Source organism: Schistocerca nitens, chromosome 2, assembly GCF_023898315.1.
Source record: "Schistocerca nitens isolate TAMUIC-IGC-003100 chromosome 2, iqSchNite1.1, whole genome shotgun sequence".
NCBI lineage: Eukaryota > Metazoa > Arthropoda > Insecta > Orthoptera > Acrididae > Schistocerca > Schistocerca nitens.
In genome coordinates this window covers 475405285-475428601 of record NC_064615.1, presented here as the reverse complement: position 1 = coordinate 475428601, position 23317 = coordinate 475405285, and the positions used below count along the sequence as shown (strand labels likewise).

General features: G+C 42.0%; 1 protein-coding gene across 1 annotated transcript in view; it reads right to left on the bottom strand.

Moving 5' to 3' along the window:
• The window catches only part of LOC126235104 (allatostatin-A receptor-like), a 186349-nt gene that overhangs the window by 50473 nt on the left and 112559 nt on the right, over window positions 1-23317 (bottom strand). The gene's annotated exons all lie outside the window — the stretch shown is intronic.

Here is a 23317-nt window from a genome sequence, read left to right as displayed (position 1 = left end):
GCTCAGAGCCATTTGAACCATTTGGGTCATTGCAAATTTTGGTGATAAACATCTTAGTAAATTAGCTTACTACGCCTATTTTCACTCATTGCTTTCATATGGCATCATATTTTGGGGTAATTCATCACTGAGGAATAAAGTATTTATTGCACAAAAGCGTGTAATCAGAATAATAGCTGGAGTCCACCCAAGATCATCCTGCAGACATTTATTTAAGGATCTAGGGATATTCACAGTAGCTTCTCAGTATATATACTCTCTTATGAAATTTGTTATTAACAACCAAACCCAATTCAAAAGTAATAGCAGTGTGCATAACTACAATACTAGGAGAAAGGATGATCTTCACTATTCAAGATTAAATCTAACTTTGGCACAGAAAGGGGTGAATTATACTGGCACTAAAGTCTTTGGTCACTTACCAAATAGTATCAAAAGTCTGACAGATAACCAACAAGTATTTAAGAAGAAATTAAAAGAATTTCTGAATGACAACTCCTTCTACTCCATAGAGGAATTTTTAGATATAAATTAAGAAAAAAAAGAAAAAAATATTTAAAAAACAAAAATAAAAAATAAAGAAAAACAAAAAACACAAAAAAATAAAGTTGTTATATTAACTTAAGTATGTTGTTAAATTAACCTAATTATGTCATGTATTGGAAAATTCGACTCATTCCACATCATTACGAAATATCGTATTCATGATCCATGGAACTAGTATTAATCTAATCTAATCTAATCTAATCTAATCTGAACCATTTGGCAAAGGTCCCTAGTTCGAGTCTCGGTCCGGCACACAGTTTTAATCTGCCAGGAAGTTTCATTGGATTTCGTTTGACGTGGAGCGGGAACCAAGCTGTGCCCATACAGCCAAGTACGATCATGAGGATACATTTTACGCTCTGTTACACGCTCATAGACCGAGCGATAATGCGGGACAACAGCTCTACCGGCGCATTAAACTTGGGACAGCACTGACTAGCAGGTGGTCCAACTAACCTGTAATGATGTGAGCAGTTTCACTTGAGACGTAAAAAGAGACGAGCAAAGAAACAATATAGCTCCGGATGTCATTTCATTTTTAAAGAGAACGAAATAACGATAGGCCAAACTCCAGCACTACCGCCCGCTTCTAAGGAAGCTCTCGCTCTCACCTGACGTAATATTCTAATTACGAAGAAGAGTGATGAAAATTTCTAACCTAAACACAAAGTAATTTTTCAGAATGAGATGTGTGTGATGCAAAAGCATGCTGCTGGGATTTCACCGTACTGCTGAGTACTGAAGCCACTGAAAGTATTAATTACAGTCAGTCGTCTGATAATCTCTTAGCTCATTCCTTATCCGAATCGGAGAAAAACATTTCAGTTCTGGAAGTGTCACCTGCTTCATTGATAACGAGCCTATGAACAACAGAATCCACGAATTAACCAGGCGCCGTATTTGCTCCTCTTCTTTTATGACAAACCGTTCTATATCCAGCCAGCGTTCGGCAGAGATACGTGAGAAACCTGCGTGCGTTAGTTCCATTACGTCTGGCAGCTTAACAGTCTTGTTACTTCTCGACCCAAATCCCTAACTTCGCTCCAGACCATTGGTTTAATATTGTAAAGATACAGTGGCAAATGCGAAAATTCAGCATTTGTATGTGCTCGACGCTGTGAAAATGAATGTTTTTGATGTTTCTGCGACACTTATCTACATCTGTGGTATAAAACGACGGACATAGTCCCAGTAAAGAGTATTTGGTTCTTCATTTTTGCCTTAAAAACTTAAATTATTATGTTTCCTTAATTTAAGCAGCCTTCATTAACAGTCTTTTATAAAATATCGATAGTTAAAAATTTATGTTTGAAATGAAAACAGGAATTTCGCGTGCAGTATGTAATTAGAGACAAGGGGGCGTGCACTACTCATAAAAAAACGCTGACGAATTTTAGAATTACGAGATGTAGGTATTTCAAATTGAACGAGAAAAACAATAACGAACAGGAGATTTTAATCAGCGAACCACGTTCTGTTATAGATTGTCAGACAATTACGCTACCGATTCCGCTATCCATTTTGTGGATATATGTCTCAACCGAATCTAATACAGTCCCTAGCAAACTTCAAAGCCGACTATCTCTGTAAATTTATGAATAACATTAATAACAATCTATTTCTCGTCACTTTTTAACCGTGTTCCATACGCGTGGTTTCATTACGGAGCAGGAAGCAGCCTCAGCCATTTTCATGTTGCACATTAACAGTACTACAATCAGAGCACTACAGTGCACTACAGTGCGCTACTCTACACGATTTTCGAAATAAAAACTGCGTAGTTAAAACGTGAATAAGAAAAACGTTGTTGGGTGTTAATACATTAGAGTATCTCAAAATTTCATTTAACATAACTTAGTAATAATATATGTAGTAAGTAAGAAGGACCTACTTCCAAGAGAACAACGATACCATTGTGCGTGTGCTACGGCTCCTGACCAATCATCACGTTTGTGTTTGTTTACACCACGTTTATTCTTATGATGAACGGAGTATAAATGTTACACTGTCGTTAGTCGCAAGTATGAAATGAACTGCGTAAACACAATCAGGAAATATTTTGTCGCATGTTTATGCTATTATTTGTCAGGACCTAATGTTTGATTCAATAACCCAACTGACAAAAAGTTACGTGAAATGGTTTTATTAATATTTACAAGGTTTCTTCCTCAGCTGTTACATGATATATGAAAGGTAAGCTTGCCCAAAGACAAAATTTGGTATCAAAAAACAGTCAGTAGCAAGTATATTTTACTTATGTTCTTCCTTTGGCTTCAATTCTGTGTTAATGGAACAAGTGCGAAAATATTGATAGTGTGATGTTGAGAATCATAATACAAATTACCACATAGTACCATAAGAGTTCATGTTTGGAATAGGGACTTTATGCACGTTTTTACGTTCACAGGCATCTGAACGACATTGCCAGTCAGTCGATATAGCGATAATTCAAAATATCGTTGATAAAAGAACTGGAAAAGTTGCCACAGTGTGTTTATACCGTCTTTGTTAGAAATAAGGTTAGTTTCTATGTTTGTGAATGAACATTATGCAGAGTGTGTAACCTCCTCCCCTCAACTCCTTCCAAGATTTAGAGATGTGTGCTCATTTGCATTGCAAACATTTGAAACCAATATCGAAGAGGAAATTTTGCGACAAGTCTATAATACAGACAAATGGCATCACAAATATAGGACATCCCTTAAAACCTTAGTCACTTTATTCAATAGTTATTTCCCATTAAGAAAAGAGGAAGCACACATACAGCGTTAATCAACAACCGATTTGGATAAGTAATAGTATTAGAATATGACGTAGGAGGAAAGAAGAGCTATTTAGGGACAGTTATATCACATGCTGCTACTGAACACAAGCAAAGATGAAGAGGAGGCCGTTGTTATGTTATTAATGGGTAAAGACTCCCATCAACATGATGAAATTTCAGGTAGGATTATGAAGATGTTTCCGTTACTTACGTTGAAAAATCTGCGCTATTACGTTCCAGTGATGACTGCTTGTGATCATGAAGCAGGAAAAGAGTGTATGAAGCATATATTTATGTATATGTATACATCTGGTCTAAGGCACCACTCACCCACCAACAAGTTTCACTACATGGAGGTATGTAGGGGTGAGGAAGACATTTCCTATCTGTTAAAAATCACAGTGACTGAGAAGTCACTCAACTGTTTTATTTACCAGAAATATTAGTCGATTTATAGTGTGAATTATATTACTAGTAATTAGTAACAGTATAAAAGTTTAATAATCCTCATGATTTTCCAGGCGCAGTTCTCATTTCGATTAATGCGTGCTTTATGTACCCTCCACATCTAGAAGAGATAGTAATAAAAATTCAAGATGGTTCTTGAAGAACACGCAGCTTAAAATAGCCACAGTTCGTAACATAAGTGCACAAAATGACTATAGGGACAGTGGCCAATGAAGTCTTTATGTGATTTGAAAGGTATGATAAATAAATGTGAACTACACTGTGAATGAGCGATGGAAATTCCATTATCACTTCGTTTAAGACATCTCCAACATTTTCTGCTGTGTATTTAGAGATAAAGACTTGCTAGAGAGTGATATTGATCCGTCCATCCTTCCCGTCTTGAAATGTTGGTTGTGATGACAGGCTGACCTATAGCCTTACTCAATGTCTATATTTTTTCATGGTCTAGATAAGGTTAGGAGGTTGTATATTTTAAGGTTGATGAAGTACAAATGACAACGGAAGTACTGATCTTACAGTTAAAAAGTTGACAATGGAAGAGCATTAGTGCAATGTTTGAAAACATAGACAAAAGTTTAACTGTGCATTGTACTGTCGGAAAGAAATATCCGTCTTGTGAATACAGTTGTTAAGCTTTCGGTAAAAGTTATATAGCAGACACCTGATTGCATTTTAGTTGTTTATGTACGATATATGTGTGTAATATACATCGATATACTCATCAGAGCCTCATCCATTACGTTTTCTGAAATTACCCAGCTATTTTAGCTTTTATGATGACAAGTGTGTTTCAATACGCCACGAAAATTCCAGGCTATACTATAGGTCCGTCTATTAGCATAACCTTTATTCGGCATTCACATTCGTTGGTTGCACAAATTCCCAACCGAGTATAAAATTTTTCTCAGAGCAAATTAGCTTCTTGGTTCGACCATAAGTATGTAATACATCAATATGGTGAGGCAGAAGGTTTTTGGAACGAAGTACGAACATGGGCCATCAAATGGCACACAGCGTTGAACATTGACTGCACATTTAGTTGCTACTTGCGACTTGACAGTGAAATCGCAGCCAGAGTCGGTGGCACGAGGCAAGGTTCACAGAAAGAAGAAGTACGAAATTCGACCAACAGATGGCGCATAGCGTTGAATGTTAAATGCTATTTGCGACTCCTACTTGTAACTGAAATCGCAGTCAGATAATGTAAAATTTTTATTGTGATATCGGTGACTTCTCAGTCACTGTGATTTTTAACAGATAGGAAATGTCTTGCTCACCCCTACATACCTCCATGTGGTGAAACTTGTTGGTGTGTGAGTGGTGCCTTAGACCAGATGTATACATATACATAAATATATGCTTCATACACTCTTTTCCTGCTTCATCATCACAAGCAGTCAGCACTGGACCGTAATAGCGCAGATTTTTCAACGTAAGTAACAGAAACATCTTCATAATCCTACCTGAAATTTCATCATGTTGATGGGAGTCTTTACCCATTAATAACATAACAACTGCCTCCTCTTCATCTTTGCTTGTGTTCAGTAGCAGCGTGTGATATAACTGTCCCTAAATAGCTCTTCTTTCCTCCTACGTCATATTCTAATACTATTACTTATCCAAATCGGTTGTTAATTAATGCTGTATGTGTGCTTCCTCTTTTCTTAGTGGGAAATAACTATTGAATAAAGTGACTAAGGTTTTAAGGGATGTCCTATATTTGTGATGACATTTGTCTGTATTATAGACTTGTCGCAAAATTTCCTCTTCAATATTGGTTTCAAATGTTTGCAATGCAAATGAGCACACATCTCTAAATCTTGGATGGAGTGCGGCATACGTATTCTTTGAAGGCGTATATTAGTACTGTTAAGAAAGCTGTACCACTGTAAAGCGAGGGAGTTGTTAAGATTTCGCATTGTTTTTGTGACTCAGAGTCTGTCTTGCTCTTAACTTCACTGTCAGGAAGAATATCAATCATTAACACTACTCAAATTGCACTTTTCACTGAAACAAGAAACACATATATGCATTTATTAAAAATTCGTTTGTAAGAGCTAAAAGAATTTGCAAAAATTGCATACTGTCTTCGAAGGAATTAAGCAGTTTTCCACTGCTTACATTTTTTTTTATTAAATGACTTGCTCTGGTTCATCTAAAGCGCCCTCAGATCTGTGTAAAAAATATTAACTATCTGACCAACACCCTCTACTACACACCATATCGGCGTTATGACAAATCTAAAATCAAATGTGCGAGAATCTAACTGATTATGTCGTTATCAAGAGCAACGCGTCAAAGTCATTCGACAAAATCGAGAGATGCTTTTATAAAGCAAGTGTAAAAAGAAGCTTTCGAACGAACAAAGAGCTAAAATTCAGGTTCCGCCATAAAGTCTGTGATAATAAAGGGGCAAGCTAGATTTGTTTCATTAATTTTAAACATGTATCAAGAACAAGGGTATTAGAATATCGAGATCACACAACGTATCTTTCAGCCAAACTGTCTGGTCAGTCTCTGGAAAAGGGATGAGTCTACCTGTTTATTTCCTGCATTTGTGTGAGACCTGTCACTACCCTCCTTTGCAATGAATCAGTGGATGAATTACTATAATTTAATAGTGACCGCGAGCAACCAGGACTAGGTAATGTGGAGTTTCATCTTTCCGACTTAACTTGGAGGAAGGAGATAGCAAATAGTAGGTAGCAGTGTTAATTGTCAAAGATGAAGGGTAGTTCCGTTGTGAAGAAGTAAATACGGAGACGCGCTCTTGCAGGCAATATGACTAAGATAGGATGGTATCGGTATCAGAATGAGTATTTAATCTACAAGTATTTAATCTATAAGTCTTTGAGCTATATTTTTCTTAGGAATGTAATACTCAATATCTCGTTGTAGCTCGTTTTGTTGAATTTCACGCGATGAGTGTAATCTGATACGGCACGTTTTGTTCAGAACAATCGACAGGTGTGAGTTTTATTCGATGTGTGAGGTTCTCAACTGGCATTTGTTTACTCATTTAATATTGTAATCTTTTTTGTCCCGTATATTGAAGCCTATTTCGAATTAGCGTTCTTTCGTGTGTGTAGTCTTTGTGTGTGATGCCACAGCCTTTTTTCAACAAATCACCAATGTTTCTCAAGTGGTATTGGCTGGGCATTTCACAGACTGCAAGATCTCGCACCTGACGAATACTGGTACTCTTGGAAATTTCCTTTGGTTCTAGACTTTCCCGAATTTAACGGAATTCTTGCAGCCTAGAGTCGTAGTACTGATGGTGGTTCCCTACTCTCTCTGTTTATTGTATGAGTATTACCGTGAAATATGTCTGTAGAAGCAGACGTTGCTCGCTCCCTGTGCATGCGTGCATGCGGATTAAATGAATTTTGTCCCACGCAGTGTGATGGTGCCATCTTGAGAATGTGACTCCCAATGGAGTCAATGTCTTCCGTAAACCCTTTGTGATACACGTTAAGGGACCTGTGCGAGTGTTTAATTCAAGTCACAAGACAGAGTTTAATTGTATAACATTGTGCCTTTTTTTCCTTTTTTGTTCCATGTAGCCGGCCAGTGAGGCCGAGCGGTTCTAGGCGCATCAGTCTGGAACCGCGCGACCGCTACGGTCGCAGGTTCGAATCCTGCCTCAGGCATGGATGTGTGTGGTGTCCTAAGGCTAGTTAGGTTTAAGTAGTTCTAAGTTCTAGGGGACTGATGGCCTCAGATGTTAAGTCCCATAGTGCTCAGAGCCATTTTGTTCCATGTATTAATACAATAAATACTCTCCATTCGTGGACTGAAAAATTTTTTTCTCTCAATAGATATTCCTTTGATGATTCATAACCCCATCCGCAGATAATGAAGATATTGAAGAAATATATGATGAAATAAAAAACAAATTATTCCGATAGTTAAGGGAAATGAAATTTTAATTTTTATGGTGAAAGGAAGAGAAAGAAAAACAGTAGGAGAATATAGAATGGGGGAAAGGAACGAAACAGGAAGCCAACTGGTAGAATTTTTCTCAGAGCGTAATTTAAACATACGGTTATTGGTTTTGTAGACTTAGAGAAAGTTTTTGACAATGTTGAGTGGAATACTATCTTTGAATTATGTAGGTAGTAGGGGTAAAATATTTGGAGCGAAAGGCTATTTACAACTTGTACAGAAACCAGACGCCAATTATAAGGGTCGTTAGGTATGAAATAGAGGCAGCAGCCTATTCTCGATGTTATTCAGTACGTAACATTGAACAAGCAGTAAAGGAATTAAAGTTCTGGGAAAAGAAATAAAAACTTTGTCATTTGCCGATGACATTGTAATTCTGCCAGAGACGCCAAAGATTGTATTGGAGGGAAGTGTGGGTGGTAAAAATAGTAGAAGGAGGCAAAGAGACGATTACAGTAAGCAGATTGAGAAAGATGTAGGTTGCAGTAGTTTTTCGGAGATGAAGAGAATCACACAGGATGGAGTAGCATTGAGAGCTGCACCAAGCCATTCTTCAGACTGAGGAGCACAACAACAAAAACATTCCCATCACTCGTGCAATCCTGCGTGACTAGATCAAGAATGTTAGCGCAATATTAACAGTTACGTATGTGCTGAAATTAGACAAGTTTCAAATTAAAGAGTAATTAGGGAAATGATTCTTGGGAGAATCCCCTTAACGCCGCCTAACGTCACATACTTGTTGACGTCGTAATTATCCGTTCCGCCAAGCTGTTCTAAATTTTAATGAGAGGGCCATAATAAGACATGGAAACCTGTTCTCCTTCCTCCACCTCTCAGTAGTGAATATAGGTTGCGGCATTCAGACGTGTGTAGTATTAAGTTCAACGACCCCAGTTAACAGTATTTAGGGCAGAAGAGGGGGAACTTCAAAACTTGATTGGGGGAGCACACATTCTCGTAAGGCAAAAGCACGTCTGGTCGACATAGGCAACATTAAAGCGTTGTGTCACGTACATTGGTCATATGAATGTCCAAGGCGATAGAGAAGGTGTGTAGTGAAAATGCTAGGAGTTGACTGCTGTGCTTGAAATCGGTGGAGCGGCCCTTTGTGCAGGGCAGCTCTTAGCAAAAGACTGCCCATGTCACGTCACGGCGCCAAAATCGCGACCTGACATAGACCGGCCTGCAGCAATGCCGTGGATACGGACTCTATCGACTATATAGATTACATATTTATATGACTTTTTATAATATTTTTTTCATCCGAATCCCCACATGTTCTTATCAAGAATTCCCAAGAACGGAATTCTCAACAAGCTTAGAAATGTATTCTTCATTCGAATGTGACAATTTACCAGTCGCAACTTGCTGGCAGTTGCCTCACCGGCTATATGAACAACGTGGGTTCTACTAAGTAACTATTTTCAGAAGGGAGGAAAGTCCGGTCTCTGTCGCATTCGGACAATGAAGCAATTCACTGACGGTAAATGAAAATTAGTACCAAGGCCGGAATTCGAAACCGGGTCTCCTGTTTGCTAGGCGGTTGCGTTAACCTTCTACACCATCTACTTCTTTTCTTTTTTGAGCAAGCATAGCTACAGTCGTTAAACACAACGGCGTGGAGTACCACCCAATAACGCTGGCCCAAAAATTCCAAATTCCCATTTACGGCACACTATCAAAACAACGCCCCGTAACCCTTCGTCTTCTTTTTTGCTCGTCACGCGACGTCGGGCAAAGAGTGCTCCCCACTGAATGATCATATTAGCTTTCGTGGCGCATATAAATGTGTATGAGTGCTGTCTGTGCCTCTCAGCCACTTTCTGAAAAACGTTCCTTCTTTCTTTTTTTTGTGGCGCTTCCAAAAAAACAGACACAATTGATATAAATAAACAGTTATTTTACCATGTGACGTAGCATGTAAACTTTTGCTGATAAGTTGGACAGATTACTCTTGTAATCGGTACGATCAGGTACATTCTAGTACGTTTGATATGCTGTATATTGTAGAGCGTATATTCGTTAGATACACTACTGGCCATTAAAATTTCTACACCACGAAGATGACGTCCTACAGACGCGAAATTTAACCGACAGGAAGAAGATGCTGTGATATGCAAATGATTAGTTTTTCAGAGCATTCACACAAGGTTGGAGCCGGTGGCGCGACACCTACAGTTCGATCCCAGCGAAACCCTACATTTCAGCAGGATAATGCACGACCGCATGTTGCAGGTCCTTTCTGGAAACAGAAAATGTTCGACTGCTGCCCTGCCCACCACATTCTCCAGATTAAAACGTCTGATCAATGGTGGCCGAGCAACTGGCTCGTCACAATACGCCAGTACCTACTCTTGATGAACTGTGGTATCGTGTTGAAGCTGCATGGGCAGCTGTCCCTGTACACTCCTTCCAAGCTCTGTTTGACTCAATGCCCAGGCGTATCAAGGCCGTTATTATTTTTTGTACTACTCAGCCACCTTCTGAAAAATGCTGTTTTATTTCTGTACCCGTACATATTTCGCTTCCTACGTGACAAAACTCTGGGTCCTGCTTCTGTTTCTGTAAAAGTTATTTTTGAGCTGTATATTTGCAGTGCATGAGTATATTGCTCACGTGACGGTGCATTATTTGAAGCTTGGGTCTTACAGGTTATTTTGTGTTATAGACTTCATTACTTACAGTACTTTGCAGATGGCATGCTGTCCTGTCATTCCCAGTGATCGTCAGCCAGTGTTAATGCAACAACGTTCCAGTGAAACACCCATTATATGTTGCTAGTATCCCTCATACGAAGAGTTAATTCTTCAGTTCGTACATAGTCTCGCCTGCAGTAAGCTGATGGACATACCTTGAAGAAATAAAGTTAATCACCAAAAATTGCCCTTTAATGATGCAAGACGTGTGGCTCAACAAGGATATAAATCGCATACGCCTGTTATAGAACATCTAGACAAAGAACAAAATATATCAGACTGTCAGGCAGCGAGAGAATGGCAGAGCTCTGCATAGTGACGGCCTCTGCAGCCGTGTCGGCAGGCCGCTAAGGCCCTGTACATCTCTGGCTAGAGTGGGAATTGTCCGCCAGTGTTCTGACCGGGCAGTGTCGCACAGGAGACGCGACACGGCTAGCCACTTGCTGTCGGAAGGGCGGGAGGGGTAGGTACGCGCGACCTATTCAGGACCAATGGCTCCGTTACAAGGAAATCTGCTGACGCCTCTCTGAATTAGTACGCTGGTAAAGGGCAGAACTGATTTGGTTTCTCCTGGCAAAATGTCAGATAGAGCTGAAGAGACGATGATATGTTGCAGAAAATGGGGTGAGAAATTCTGTGGAGCATTTTCAGTGGAACTGAATGTTAGCAGCTGCAAACAACGAAAATTTAAGTTTATGTGTTTTCACTTCCTTACTTAATTTTCCCGAATATATAATCACCGGTTTCTATCTTTTCTCCAATAGAAACTCACTTATTAAAGTACTAGCTAAGTACCCGGCGGTGCGGTATTCCTCTAACTGTAGGAGATACGCAGAATAACTAAAGTTTCGACAGTTAATATTCTTCCTGGTGTCACCTTTTGAATTGCCAACAGAATATTTTTTGTACTACCATGCCACCTTCTGAAAAATGCTGTTTTCTTTCTGTACCCGTACATATTTCGCTTCCTGTGTGTAACATCTGTGGGTCCTGTTTCAGTTTCTGTATTTATTCCAGTTGTGTCTTAGTTTCCTCCTTCCCCTTCTCTCTGTCCACTTCGTCTTTCACCCCTGTCTGCGCATCTCCCCCCGTCCCTCTCTCTTCCCATATCTTTATATTTCCCCTCTCTGTGAAAGTGTTCAAATTGGCTCTGAGCACTATGGGACTCAACTGCTGTGGTCATAAGTCCCCTAGAACTTAGAACTACTTAAACCTAACTAACCTAAGGACATCACACACATCCATGCCCGAGGCAGGATTCGAACCTGCGACCGTAGCGGTCGTGCGGTTCCAGACTGTAGCGCCTTTAACCGCTCGGCCACTCCGGTCGGCTGTGAAAGTGTTGCTCTCCTCTTTGTTAATCTGCTCCTCTCCCTTTATCCATCTCCTCCCCCCTCCCAATTGCATCACGTCCCCCCATCTCTTTGTCTAGCACCTTCTCCACCTTCTCACCGTCCATCTCCTCCTCTCACCCCTCACTGTCCATCTCCTCCCCTCACCCTTCTCTGTTCATCTCCCCCTCTTCCCTTTCTCTGTCCATTATATCCTCCTCCTGTCTCTGTTCATCTCCCTCTCAACTCTCTTTGCCTTTCTCTTCCTCCTCGTTTCTCTGTACACCTCCTCCCCTCTCTCTGTCCACCCCCCCCCCCATTTCTGTCCACTTCTCTCCCTTCTGCGTGCACCTCCTCCTTCACTCTCTCTGCCTGTCCATCCATCTCTTCACGTTATCACGCTCACCACAGTAGGAGGCTAATGGTTCTTACCCCCACAGTATCTCTTTTCAGATCGTAATTAAATATATACCAAATAAGGTTGAAATCTTTCCAGGGATTTAGGCTGAGTTCTTCACCACTTACTTTATCCACGTACATACACGTACGTACATGTCAAACATATTTCATGTATATTTTACGTATTTAATACTTTAAACATATTTCACCTGCATTTCTGGCGAATTACGTCCTGTAGCTTCATTTACATGCAGCTTAATGCTTATGACGTCCATGACGTAATATCTCTTGTATTATTTGGTGTACAATGACGTAATTTTGCAGGTAAATCCAGCGGTATACGTGGCCTTTGTTTGCGAAATGTGTTGTGAATAGAGGTAGCAGTAATGAAGTAATAAGCGAAACGTCATGCATGGTGCCGCAGATTTTCACGCATCTCAGTATTTGACGTCATATCTTCTGAACTATGTGTCGTTCACTGATATAATTTTGCCCATACATTCAATGACATATGTAAATATTGTCTACAAAACGTGCGGTGAATACAGTTAACAGTAACGAAGCTGTAAATTGAAACGCCATGCTTCACCTGGCAGTTTCACTGAACAGGGAAAATATAGTAAGCGACCAGGTTTTTCCTTTCATTGTTTTGTGGGGTTTATCAGCAAGAAAATGTTTCGTACAGGTTTAAAATTATGTTTGAATTTTGTCGTAAGTCAGTAAGTGCTCTCATTCTCGGTACTAGATGACTAAAATATAAGTGTGTCACTCTCTTGTCAACAAACAACATTCATACGTGATTTGTAACCGAGCGAGGTGGCGCAGTGGTTAGACACTGGACTCGCATTCGGGAGGACGACGGTTCAATCCCGCGTCCGGCCATCCTGATTTAGGTTTTCCGTGATTTCCCTAAATCACTCCAGGCAAATGCCGGGATGGTTCCTCTGAAAGGGCACGGCCGACTTCCTTCACCGTCCTTCCCTAATCCGATGAGACCGATGACCACGCTGTCTGGTCTCCTTCCCCAAACCAACCAACCAACCGTGATTTGTAAATAAATCTAGAAAATGGGCTGCGTTAGTTCTACCTACTATGTGCATTTATGGTGGAAAGGTAATCTCTTGCAGATGCAAACACATGGTTCATTTGATGTCAGTTTAACGTTTGTTGCAAACCTTTTTCATGGTGTTGCAAATTTGACGATCAGCAGTAACTTTGCCAAAAATGTAGCAACCCTCCAGTGGCGCAATAGCTAAGGAGCGTCCCACCCGAATACTAGACTGCTGCGGTCACAGAAGTAAACAGGCCACTGGCAGCCAGCCACGAAAACGAATGTTGAGGTTTAGCGTCTCGTCAACATCGGAGTCATTAGAGACGATCCAGGCACAAGCGCCTGATGAGGGGTGCAACAGATTGTGCAGCGATTAAGAGCTGTGTGCAGCGGAGGTCACAGGTTCGGGTGCGATCATTGTAGGGTAAGAGTCTAAGAAGGTAAGACGGCAGAAGTAAAATATATCCGTTGTCATCGCTATGTTACACACTAGGAACGTTTACAGCAGTGTGGGCATGGTGTAATATATAATGAGGAGCGGCTCTTTCCTCTTTAAGAGATAGCTCTAAGGCTAATGCCGTAAGTGGTAAAGTAAGCACAACGCTCAGTGAAGAACCCGACAAAAGCGTCCGATATCGATACGGGATGCATCAAAAATAGAATTTCACGCCCATAGACGCAACTAAATTGCCCGGAAGTCCTAACATCTGTGCCACTATGTGAGGTTATTGTTTCTTTTCTTCGATGAGGAAGTCTAGAAGAGCCATTGCAGCTCAAGTGAATAGTAACGGTTTTCTACGGAACAGCACGACCAGCAGAATATTGTGTTGAGCACACGTCACTCCATACCACATCCAATGACGCCACTGGCGGAGGATAACACAGCGTTAGTGTGCTCCCTGCCGCCGTTGGATAAGCAGCTGCAGCAGCAAGTCGTATACCCCTAGCTTACTTATTTGTTACATAGTTTAATTCTTAATTTCTTTGCGTGTTTTTGGGTACTTGCATTGTTTAATTCATAAATTTCGGGCGTATTATAGTATTTGAGAGTTGTTGCATCGCGCTTTAGTACCTGAATAGTGTAAATTCGCGTAGTCGTCTGTCTTCTGTTTTTGTTTTGAACGGCCAGTGTCGGTTGGTTACAGCCAGTGTGATCCCTGCCGCCGTTGGATGAGCAGCTGTAGCAGCAAGTCATATACCCCTAGCTTACTTATTTGTTACATAGTTTAATTCTTAAATTCTTTGCGTGTTTTTGGGTACTTGCATTGTTTAATTCATAAATTTAGGGCGTATTATAGTATTTGAGAGTTGTAGCATCGCGCTTTAGTGTTTACATCGTAGATTCTTACTTAAATTGCGTGTGAGTTTCGTATAGGAGGTGTAATTTCGAATTTCAGTTACTGTAATCGAAAATTCAGGCAGATTGTAGCGCAGTCGTTAGGCATTTGTACAGGTTAGTTAATACATTCTTTGCGTGTTTCCCTTGCGTTATCTAAGCACTGACTCGTGTTTCAGTAACTGTTGTTCAACATCGATTAAAATGGACAGGGATTGTGATTGCTGTGTTCGAACGAGGGCTGAGTTGGCATCCTTTCGCTCATAGCTACAAGCGGCGCTGACTTCGGTCGCGCAGCTTGAGGCTGTTGCCAATGGGCACCATTGTGGGGAGCCGGACTTGGGTATCACGGGGATGTCAACCTCGTCCCGTCTGTCCCCAGATCGGTCTGCCGCTGTGGTTGCCCCCGTTGCTGCCCGCAGTGGGGCTGATCCCTCGCCTGTGGTTGATTGGGAGGTCGTTCCAAGGCGTGGCAGGCAGCGAAAGACGTCCCCAGAGGCTGATCAGAAAGCCTCCCCGGTGCGTCTGACAAACAGGTTTCAGGTACTGTCTCTGGCTGAGCCAGATGCAGCTGCCTGCCTTGTTTCAGAAGATCATTCTCAGCCTTCAAGCTCCGGGCAATCACAGAGGGTGGGCTTATTGGTAGTTGGGAGCTCCAATGTTGGGCGCGTAATGGGGCCCCTTAGGGATATGGCGGCTAAGGAGGGAAAGAAATCCAGTGTGCACTCCGTGTGCATTCCGCGTGGAGTCATTCCTGATGTGGAAAGGGTCGTTCCGGATGCCATGAAGAGCACAGGGTGCAGCCAGCTGCAGGTGGTGGCACATGTCGGCACTAATGACGTGTGTCGCTTTGGATCTAAGGAAATTCTCTCTGGATTCCAGCGGCTATCTGATTTGGTGAAGGCTGCCGGTCTTGCTTACGAGATGAAGGCAGAGCTCACCATCTGCAGCATCGTTGACAGAACCGACTGCGGACCATTGGTGCAGAACCGGGTGGAGGGTCTGAATCAGAGGCCCAGACGGTTTTCCGACCGTATTGGCTGCAGATTCCTTGACTTGCGCCATAGGGTGGTGGGGTTTCGGGTTCCGCTGAATAGGTCAGGAGTTCACTACACTCAGCTGGCGGCTACACGGGTAGCGGAGGCTGTGTGGCGTGGACTGGGCGGTTTTTTAGGTTAGAAGGCCTCGGGAAAGTACGGGGTGGGCTGCAACCTCAAAGGGTGCATGGCAAATACAGGACGTGCTTGGATCAAGGAACAGTCGGAATTGTAGTTGTAAATTGTTGTAATTGTGCTGGGAGAGTCCCTGAGCTTCAAGCGCTAATAGAAAGCACAGAAGCTGAAATCGTTATAGGTACAGAAAGCTGGCTAAAGCCTGAAATATGTTCTGCAGAAATTTTTACGAAGTCTCAGACGGTGTTCAGGAAAGATAGATTAGGCACAATTGGTGGTGGAGTGTTTGTGTCTGTCAGTAGTGGTTTATCTTGTTGTGAAGTCGAAGTAGATACTCCGTGCGAAATGTATGGGTGGAGGTTATACTTAACAGCCGAACTAAGTTAATAATTGGCTCCTTCTACCGACCCCCAGACTCCGATGATATAGTTGCTGAACAGTTCAGAGAAAATTTGAGTCTCGTAACAAATAAATACCCCACTCATACGGTTATACTTGGTAGGGACTTCAACCTTCCCTCGATATGTTGGCAAAAATACTTGTTCAAAACCGGTGGTAGTCAGAAAACATCTTCCGAGATTGTCCTAAATGCTTTCTCCGAAAATTATTTCGAGCAGTTAGTCCACGAACCCACGCGAATTGTAAATGGTTGCGAAAACACACTTGACCTCTTAGCCACAAACAATCCAGAGCTGATATAGAGCATCATGACTGATACAGGGATTAGTGATCACAAGGTCGTTGTAGCTAGACTCAATACCGTTTCTTCCAAATCCACCAGAAACAAACGCAAAATAATTTTATTTTAAAAAGCCGATAAAGTGTCACTAGAAGCCTTCCTAAGAGACAATCTCCGTTCCTTCCGAACTGACTACGCAAATGTAGACGAGATGTGGCTCAAATTCAAAGATATAGTAGCAACAGCAATTGAAAGATTCATACCTCATAAATTGGTAAGAGATGGAACTGATCCCCCGTGGTACACGAAACAGGTCCGAACGCTGTTGCAGAGGCAACGGAAAAAGCATGCGAAGTTCAGAAGAACGCAAAATCCCGAAGATTGGCTAAAATTTACAGACGCGCGAAATTTGGGTACGGACCTCAATGCGAGATGCCTTTAATAGGCTCCACAACGAAACATTGTCTCGAAATTTGGTAGAAAATCCGAAGAAATTCTGGTCGTATGTAAAGTACACAAGCGGCAAGACGCAGTCAATACCTTCGCTGCGCAGTGCCGATGGTACTGTTACCGACGACTGTGCCGCTAAAGTGGAGTTATTGAACGCAGTTTTCCGAAATTCCTTCACCAGGGAAGACGAATGGAATATTCCAGAATCTGCAACACGAACAGCTGCTAGCATGAGTTTCTTAGAAGTAGATAGCTTAGGGGTTGCGAAAAAACTCAAATCGCTTGATACGGGCAAGTCTTGCGGTCCAGATTGTGTGCCAATTAGGTTCCTTTCAGATTACGCTGATACAATAGCTCCCTACTTAGCAATCATATACAACCGCTCGCTCACCGATAGATCTGTACCTACAGATTGGAAAATTGTGCAGGTCGCATCAGTGTTTCAGAAGGGTATTAGGAGTAATCCATCGAACTACAGACCTATATCATTGACGTCGGTTTGCAGTAGGGTTTTGGAGCATATACTGTATTCAAACATTATGAATCACCTCGAAGGGAACGATCTATTGATACGTAATCAGCATGGTTTCAGAAAACATCGTTCTTGTGCAACGCAGCTAGCTCTTTATTCGCACGAAGTAATGGCCGCTATCGACAGGGGATGTCAAGTTGATTCCGTATTTCTAGATTTCCGGAAAGCTTTTGACACCGTTCCTCACAAGCGACTTATAATCAAGCTGCGGGCCTATGGGGTATCGTCTCAGTTGTGCGACTGGATTTGTGATTTCCTGTCAGGAAGGTCGCAGTTCGTAGTAATAGACCGCAAATCATCGAGTAAAGCTGAAGTGATATCAGGTGTTCCCCAGGGAAGCGTCCTGGGACCTCTGCTGTTCCTGATCTATATAAATGACCTGGGTGACAATCTGAGCAGCTCTCTTACGTTGTTCGCAGATGATGCTGTAATTTATCGTCTAGTAAGGTCATCCGAAGACCAGTATCAGTTGCAAAGCGATTTAGAAAAGATTGCTGTATGGTGTGGCAGGTGGCAGTTGACGCTAAATAACGAAAAGTGTGAGGTGATCCACATGAGTTCCAAAAGAAATCCGTTGGAATTCGATTACTCGATAAATAGTACAATTCTCAAGGGTGTCAATTCAACTAAGTACCTGGGTGTTAAAATTACGAACAACTTCAGTTGGAAAGACCACATAGATAATATTGTGGGGAAGGCGAGCCAAAGGTTGCGTTTCATTGGCCGGACACTTAGAAGCAACAAGTCCACTAAAGAGACAGCTTACACTACACTCGTTCGTCCTCTGTTAGAATATTGTTGCGCGGTGTGGGATCCTTACCAGGTGGGACTGACGGAGGACATCGAAAGGGTGCAAAAAAGGGCAGCTCGTTTTGTATTATCACGTAATAGGGGAGAGAGTGTGTCAGATATGATACGCGAGTTTGGATGGGAGTCATTAAAGCAAAGACGTTTTTCGTCACGGCGAGATCTATTTACGAAATTTCAGTCACCAACTTTCTCTTCCGAATGCGAAAATATTTTGTTGAGCCCAGCCTACATAGGTAGGAATGATAATCAAAATAAGAGAAATCAGAGCTCGAACAGAAAGGTTTAGGTGTTCGTTTTTCCCGCGCGCTGTTCGGGAGTGGAATGGTAGAGAGATAGTATGATTGTGGTTCGATGAACCCTCTGCCAAGCACTTAAATGTGAATTGCAGAGTAGTCATGTAGATGTAGATGTGTGGCGTTCAGTTGGGCCCAAATGCGGAATGCGGAGCTTACTAAACTTCATAAAACAAAATAACATTCAAATGAAAATAGGCCGGCGCAACACCGAATGAGGGTGTCTTACATGTAAATAAGCTAATTTTCCTTAAAACTCAAGTGATACACACTACTTAACCTAACTTAACTTACAGTGTGGACAACACACACACCCATGCCCCAGGGAGGGCTCGAACCTCCGACAGGGGGGGGGGGGGGGCTTCAGACCACGCGGATTTGATTCTTTCTTTACTATGAAGTATAAGTGTACCCGGACAGAATTCTAACGAACAAAAAATGTATTTTACAATTACTTTCAAATAATTTACTAAAAATTTAAAAAAATGAGATTTCTATATTCAAACAAATCAAAATACGTAACTCCGAGACAGTAATAAATTCTGTGGAAGTTTAATGAGTGGTGACTCTAATAACGTTTTGATAATCTAAATTCACTTCGTAAGATTTAAAAAAAAATACCAAACACACTAAGCACTGCAGTAAAGATGGGGACTTTTCTTCTACGGTAACCTTACGTACAAGATCAGCTAAGGTAGCAGCTTAATTGCAAACGTTACAACACTCTTTAGCAAGGCCATGAACAAGATTGCATCAGTAGTATATTAAAACAAGAAACCACTACTTAAGGCTTCACTTTAACTGGTGACTCTGATGGGACAATGGAAATGTCCGAGTCGATCGTATAACAACCAAGCCGAGATACATGTGGCCACCGCGAGAGGATCCCGACAGAATTTTACAACTGTATCGCCGAAACATCGAAGTCCAAAACACTAAATCAGGCTGTGTCCGAGGTCCTATCCAAGGATGGTTTCTGAAGAAGGAAGATCGACTGTAAGGGTACTGTAAGACTTTGAACAGGCAGTACGAGCACTGGAGACTCGTACAAGTCAAAAGGTGATAAGTATTGTGTGTGTGTGTGTGTGTGTGTGTGTGTGTGTGTGTGTGTGTGAAATCTTATGGGACTTAACTGCTAAGGTCATCAGTCGCTAAGCTTACACACTACTTAACCTAAATTGTCCTAAGGACAAACACACACACCCATGCCCGAGGGAGGACTCGAACCTCCGCCGGGACCAGCCGCACAGTCCATGACTGCAGCGCCCCTAGACCGCTCGGCTAATCCCGATCGGCGATAAGTATTCAACCGTAGCTCGCAGTTCCAACAGCTACAACTACAACAACAGTAACAGCAGGAACTGATTGTTCCTATGATTCTTGTGACTGCATTCGATTCGCCCACCTGCTAGGTTGACAAGTGTTGGATGGGCGTTGGTGCTTATGGACGTGTTTTTGCTCAAGGCATCCCACATGTGCTCAATGGAAGTTAAGTTGTGAAAGATGACATACCGGTCCATTCGACGCATATCCTCTTGTTCCAAGAGCTCCTCCACGTGTCTCCATGGAGTCTCGCATTGTCATCCGTAAAACATAAAGTCGGAGGCGGATGCCCTCTTGAAAAGGTGCACGTAGGGAAAGAGTACAGCGTGTGACGTCGATCGTTGAGTGTACCATGTTCAAAGATTTGGAGATCAGTGCACCCATACATCATTATGCCTCTCCACACCTTGGCACCTGGACCAACAAAACGATCATGTTCGACAGTGTTCCTCGGTGAATATTGTGTTCCCACCTTTCGCCATATAAGGGCATGCTCAAAATCACTACTGAGATTGAATCTCCTGTCATCCGATAATACCACGCGATCCCACTCCTCGTTGCTCCCCTCCCTGTTCTCTTGGCACCAAAGTAAACGGTGTCTTCGATGTGCCGGTGTGAACGCAACGTAAAGTGTTAGTCGTCGAACAAAGATGCCACCACTATGCAGTCACCGTGTTATTGTGGAGCATTAGGCTATATGTCAAATAGTCCCGTTGTGTGTTTTCAAATGCTCCCGCTGTGGCTCGTCGGTTCCTTCTTGCACGATGCTGTAGTTGACCGTGGTTGACCACACCCTCTCCTTCGGGCAGTAGTACTTGTGGGTCGGAACGCCCCCACTTAGGTGAAACAATGCTGTGAGCGTTATCACACACGTGGGCTACATACGCTCGTCACACTTTGTTCTTCTTCCAGTTTCACGTTGATTCTTTCCCTTATTAGATCATCCAGATGTTGTCTCCGGGCCATGTTGTAATGAAGAACACCACCATATTGCACAGTAATTTCTCGCTGATTGACACATACTAACTTCCCCTGTTTCTTCATCTGTCTCTTGTTGCAGGGCCAGCCATATTTGTTCCTTTGGTCACACTGACCCCGAGGCACGTGACGCCCAACTTTCTGTGCCCGACTGGGAGAAATGTGGCAACATTCTCTCGCACTTTCATTCATTTCCACCGAATACTTAATATTTTATCTTACTTTATCTCTCTCGTCCTAAAGTTCTACACAGCAGTGTAGTTGTAACAACTACACAGTGGTACATCTACTCACATTACTCGCGTGATTCATTTCAAGGTGGTCTCACTGTTGTCATAATACTTAAGCTTAATCTTATCAGAACGCGGGAAATTGAAGAACGAATTATACAGAATCATAATTAACTGCGTACAATGCTCAAAGCATGGCTGAACATGGCTTGTTAAATTAAATCAATAGAAATTAACACTAATTTCACCTTCGTGAAGTTATATCTAGTTACTTTCAGAGAAAAATATGCCATACGCAGTTTACCAGATGAGATATTTCTCCACAGTGCCAGAAAAATTCTTTATTGCATTTTATGCTTTGGCTTTTTTCCAAACTTGGAGTTTGAATTTTATATTACTAGTTCTTGTTGTGGAGTCTCAACTAAGCAACTCCTTGTACTAACGTGTTCACCCTGCCAGTTAACCGCTGACAGGAAAAAAATCACAACCCCAAGAACGAGCTATGTGACATTAACGAAATAATGTAGGTGTGTTTCTACATCTGAAACATAATGTCCACTCAAACTTCGCTCCAGTCCCAGAAGGGTAGCTCTAGCAGCACAACTATGAGGATGCCTGCACCTGTCTCCAGGCTGTGCTTGAGACTTGTCCTCTATGGCTATAGTAGAACTGTTCACCTTGGCTGCTTGGCTTTTTTAAGTTAAGTTTCACCTTTCTCTTCTTAAGGCTCTGATGTACTTGCTTTAACTTCTAAATATTCTTCCTAGAGGCCTATATGTGAGCGATTTTGTAATTACGTTTTGAGGTAGTTCCTTTTCTGTTCAAGTATTTGCATGTGTACTTGGTCTGGTGATGAAAATTTTAATGTTATTTCCATTCTGATTGCCATCTCGTTAAGTTTCCATTTTTAATTATAAATCACTGTTTGTCAGAGTTGCCATTCTTGGGTGTTTATACTAAATTACCAATTCTTAATAACTGTGAATGTTTAAGAAGATTGTGCAAGAGTTATCTTTTACTTACTTATTGTTTGAGTGGTTTTATTATGATTTATTTCTTATTTGTCACTAGCCTTCATTCTTCTGGGTAGCAGGAATTGAAAGTCTAGTCATGTCAAACTGTGATCAAAATTTAAAAATGCTTATTTTCATTTAACAACCTCTTATTTTCAGAGGTATTTGGTGATTATTTTTCTGTGCTATTATGTGCACTTCAATTAAATGTGATCATTCATAGCACAAATGATTCAAGAATTGTAGACCCACCCTTCCATGTGATACTTTTTCTATACCAACCTGTATCTTGAGGTCTCACTAACCTCTCGATTATGTCCCATAAATGCTCGATGGGATTCATGTTGGGCGATGAGGCTGACCAAAACATTCGCTCGAATCCTTCAGAATCTTCTTCAAACCAATCGCGAACAATTGTGGCCACGTGACATGGCGCATTCGTATAAATTCAGTCACTGAATGGTCGCCGATGGTCTACAATTAGTCGATCATAACCATTTCCAGGCAATGGCAACTTCACTTTGAAAATAGGATCCGGTTCATCCCATGTAAACACTGCCCGCACAATCATGGAGCCACCATCAGCTTGCGCAATGCCTTGCTGGCAATTTATGTCCATGGATTCGTTTCGTCTGCGCCGTAATTGAACCCAAACATCAGCCCTCACCAAAAGAAATCGAGACGCATCTGACGAGGCTACGGTTTTTCAGTCGTGCAGGGTCCAAGCGATATGATCACGAGGCCAGGAGAGGCGTTTCAGGAGTTGCCGCCATTAGCAAAGGCACTCGCGTCGATCGTCTGCTGCTGCCTTACCACCCCCCCCCCCCTTAACGCCGCACTTTGCTAAAGTATACGTCCGTCGTACGTCCCACATTGATTTCTGCTGTTATTCCACGCAGTGTTGCTTGTCTGTTAGCACTGACGACTCTATGCAAACGCCGCTGCTCTCATATGTTAAGTGAAGGCTGTCAACCACTGCGTTGTCCGTGGTGAGAAGTAATGCGTAAAATTTGGTATTCTCGGCATGCTCTTGGATCACAGAATATTGAATTCCCTAACTATTAGCGAAAGGGGATGTCTCATGTGCCTATCTCAAAACATTCCACGTTCAAAGACCGTTAACTCCCGTTGTGTGGCTATACTCACGTCGGAAACCTCTTCACATGTATCAAATGATTACAAATGACGGCATTGCCAATGCACCGCCTTTTTGTATCTTCTGTATGCGATACTACCGCCTTCTGTACATGAGCATATTGCTATCCCATGACTTTTTGTACCTCAGTGTATGAGCG